Below are 4,638 nucleotides of genomic sequence, written 5' to 3' on the forward strand. Positions count from 1 at the left end.
GGAGTCTTATTTTGATAGCAACTATAGTCTAATTGACAATCTTAAAATCAGGGCAATCACTGGATTAGGCTGCATATCAAAATATCTTCAATAATCAAATCAAAGTTTATTGGTCACACACACAGATGTTATGGCAGGTGAAATGATTATGTTTCTAGCTCCACCAGTACAGTAATAACTAGAAATACAATAACAATACACACATAATTCAACAAGTTAACAAGATGAATGAGCAACATCAGAGCGAGCAGAGTCAGAGTCCAGTATTATATTATCACATATATTCCATGTGGTGTATTATACTGAACAAAAATATAAACACAACATGTAAAGTGTTGGTCTCATGTTTCATGAGCTGAAATAAAAGATACCAGAAATGTTCCATACACAAAAAAAGCTTATTTCTCTCAAATTTTGTGCACAATTTTCTTTACATCCCTGTTAGAGAGCATTACTCTGCCAAGATAATCCATCCACCTGACAGGTGTGGCATATCAAAAAGATGATTAAAGATGGGTCCCGTGTGGCTCAGTTGGTAGAGCATGGGTGCAGGAACTAATGGGATCCATAATAAACCCCAGGAAGAGTAGCTGCTGTCGTGCAGGAACTAATGGGATCCATAATAAACCGCCAGGAAGAGTAGCTGTTGTCTTGCAGGAACTAATGGGGATCCATAAATAACCCCAGGAAGAGTAGCTGCGTCTTGCAGGAACTAATGGGATCCATAATAAACCCAGGAAGAGTAGCTGTGTCTTGCAGGAATAATGGGGTCCATAATAAACCCCAGGAAGAGTAGCTGCTGTCGTGCAGGAACTAATGGGATCCATAATAACCCCAGGAAGAGTAGCTGTTGTCTTGCAGGAACTAATGGGGATCCATAATAAACCCCAGGAGAGTAGCTGCGTCTTGCAGGAACTAATGGGGATCCATAATAAAACCCCAGGAAGAGTAGCTGTTTTGTCTTGCAGGAACTAATGGGGATCCATAAATAAACCCCAGGAAGAGTAGCTGTTGTCTTGCAGGAACTAATGGGGATCATAATAAACCCAGGAAGAGTAGCTGTGTCTTGCAGGAACTAATGGGATCCATAATAAACCCCAGGAAGAGTAGCTGCTGTCTTGCAGGAACTAATGGGGATCCATAATAAACCCAGGAATAGTAGCTGCTGTCTTGCAGGAACTAAGGGGATCCTTAATAAATACAAATACAAAACTCAATACTAGGAAGGTGTTCTTAAAACATCTAAGACGCCCCCGCCCTCCGCTAAACGTAGGCTAATGCGATTAGCATGAGGTTGTATTACACAAGAACATTTCCCAGGACATAGACATCTGATATTGCAGAAAGCTTAAATTTGTTAATTAACTGCACTGTTCCAATTTACAGTAGCTATTACAGTGAAAGAATACCATGCTATTGTTTGAGGAGAGTGCAACGTATTAAAAACCATTATAGGCACATTTGACCAGTCTTGATACACATTTTTAACAGGTATGCAACGGTTCATTGGATCAGTCTAAAACTGTTGCACATACACTGCTGCTATTAGTCGTGCACTATGTAGGGAATAGGGTGCCATTTGGGACGAAGCCTCAGTGTTTATGGCGTGACAGACGTCACTAGTAAGAGCCGACAGGAGGTACCCTGACCTGAGGGATTCTGGCAGTACGAGTCAGGACTGAGTCACTAGATGACTACGCTCCGGAGACGACTGACACTTTCCTGTCCTGTGTGGTGGCAGGCAGATCCCCAGACCCTCGCAAAAGGGAATGAGGCCCAGCGCTCAGTCTTCTTCCCCCGCGTCCTAAATGACACCCTATTTCCTATGTGAACGCTACCTTTGAACAGGGCTCATAGAGCTAGTAGTGCCTATGTCAGGAATAGGAGGACATTTTGGGACTCCTAGTCCAGTCTCCACTGCTGCCACTCGATCATCTCCCTTTACGTAACGTAATTGGTACTGAGAAGGAAAATCTACTTCCTTGTACTAGTCATGCCTCTCATATCCACGGAGACAGGAAGGAATAGGTGAAAGCTAAGGGGAGACAAGGGGGAGTTCTGGGGAGGCAGGGGAGGGAGACAGGAGGGAGTATGGGTAGACAGGGGGGAGAGCAGGGAGATAGTGGGAGACAGGGGGAGTTCATCAGGGAGATAGGGGGAGGCAGGGGGAGAAGCAGGGAGATAGTGGGAGACAGGGGGGAGATAGCGGGAGACAGGGGGGAGATTAGCAGGAAGATAGTGGGAGACAGAGGGGAGACAGGAGGGAGATATTGGGGAGACAGGGGGGAGACAGCAGGGAGATAGTGGGAGAACATGGGGGAGACATGAAGGAGATAGTGGGAGACATGGGGGAGACAGCAAGGAGATAGTGGGAAGACATGGGGGAGACATGAAGGGATAGTGGGAGACAGGGTGAGATAGGGGAGACAGGGGGAGACAGCAGGGAGATAGTGGGAGACAGGGGGAGACAGCAGGGAGATGGGGGAGACAGCTAGGGAGGAGGGGGGAGAACGGGGGGAGACAGCATGGAGATAGGGGGAGGCCGTGGGGAGGGGGGGGGGGCAGGGGGGAGACAGCAGGGAGATAGTGGGAGGCAGGGGGGAGACAGGGAGGAAGATAGTGGGAGACAGGGGGGAGACAGCAGGGAGATAGCAGGGAGACAGTGGGGAGACAGCAGGGAGATAGTGGGAGACATGGGGGAGACAGCAGGGAGATAGGTGGAGACAGCAGGGTGATAGTGGGAGACAGTAGGGAGATAGTGGGAGACATCAGGGAGATAGTGGGAAGATAGCAGGGATATAGTGGGATGCCATGGGGGAGGCAGCAGGGAGATGTGGGAGGCAGGGGGGAGACAGGAGGAAGATAGTGGGGAGACATGGGGAGGCAGCAGGGAGATAGTGGGAGACAGTGGGGAGACAGCAGGGCAGATAGTGGGAGACATGGGGGAGACAACAGGGAGATAGGTGGAGACAGCAGGGAGATAGTGGGAGACAGTAGGGAGATAGTGGGAGACAGGCAGGGAGATAGTGGGAAGACAGCAGGGAGATAGTGGGAGACTGGGGAGACAGCAGGGAAGATAGTGGGAGACAGTAAGGGAGATAGTGGGAGACAACAGGGAGATAGTGGGAAACAGCAGGGAGAATAGTGGGAGACATGGGGAAGACAGCAGGGAAATAGTGGGAGACAGAGGGAGATAGTGGGAGACATGGGGAGACAGCAGGGAGATGTGGGAGACAGTAGGGAGATAGTGGGAGACAACAGGGAGATAGTGGGAACAGCAGGGAGATAGTGGGAGACATGGGGGAGACAGCAGGGAGATAGTGGGAGACAGCAGGGAGATAGTGGGAGACATGGGGGAGACAGCAAGGGAGATAGTGGGAGACAGCAGGGAGATAGTGGGAGACCAGGGGGGAGACAGCAGGGAGATAGTGGGATGCAGGGGGGAGACAGAGGGAGATAGTGGAAAGGCTGTGGGAGGGAGATAGGGGGGAGACAGGAGGGAGATGGGGGGGGGGGGGTGAAAGAGGGAGATAGTGGGAGGCAGGGGGGAGACAGCAGGGAGAGGGGGAGGCCGGGGGGGGAAAGGTTGCTCCTGGGACCACTTACAATCCGGCCGCCCATGGAGGGGCCTTAAATGGCCTCCCCAGCTGCCCTCTGATTGTTACTTAAGCAAACTGCCAGGGGAGAGCAACTGTGTGATTCAGAGGGCTCAATGGGCTCTGTGGGTCGTGTCTCAATCAAGTGAAGGGAGCAGTGTCGCGCCAGGGGTTGTGTATTAGATTACTGTGGATAATCGCCATGCATCCCAAATCACACCCTAATCCCTATATGGTTTCACTACCAGTGCCCATAGGGCCCTGGTCAAAAGTAGTGCAGTAGCAGGCGTAGGATATTAATTTGAGCGCAGGTTGCTACAGAAGTAAAAACTATTATGTGGATTGTAAATTACTGGACATTTTGAAAGGGGTTTATACATTTTTCTTATAGAAAATCAAAGTCTGAAATGTCAATCGTGGAAAATTACAAACTTCAAAAGCCTATTTTGTTTTTGGCGAAACACGACGCTGCCATTAAGGCCCTCCATGGGCGGCCATATTGTAAGGGCTCCCAGGAGCAGCCTCACCTATCTCCCTGTGTAACGGCGTTCCTCCTCAACTTCATCCGAAGAGGAGGAGCAGGGATTGAAACAAAACTGCAGCGTTGTATTTAGACATAATGAATTTATTTAAGTGTAAACGAAGAACACGAACTTCACTTAAATACTTAGAAAATAACAAAACGAATGTAGACAAACCCGAACATAACGAACTTCACATATAACACGAAGAACGCACGAACAGGAAAAAATGACTACATAAACGAAGAACGAACGAAACAGTCCCGTATGGTGCAAACAAACACAGACACGGAAGACAACCACCACAAAAACATGTGACCCACTACCTTAATATGATTCTCAATCAGAGGAGATGAAAACCACACCTGCCTCTAATTGAGAACCATATTAGGTACCATAACCACATAGAAACAGAAAACATAGACTCCCACCCAAACTCACGTCCTGACAGCTAACCATATCAAAAACTAACAGAAAACAGGTCAGGAACGTGAACCCTGTCTCCCACTAATCTCCCTGCT

The sequence above is a fragment of the Salvelinus sp. IW2-2015 genome, unplaced genomic scaffold (assembly GCF_002910315.2).
Source record: "Salvelinus sp. IW2-2015 unplaced genomic scaffold, ASM291031v2 Un_scaffold631, whole genome shotgun sequence".
In the NCBI taxonomy this organism is placed as follows: Eukaryota; Metazoa; Chordata; class Actinopteri; order Salmoniformes; family Salmonidae; genus Salvelinus; species Salvelinus sp. IW2-2015.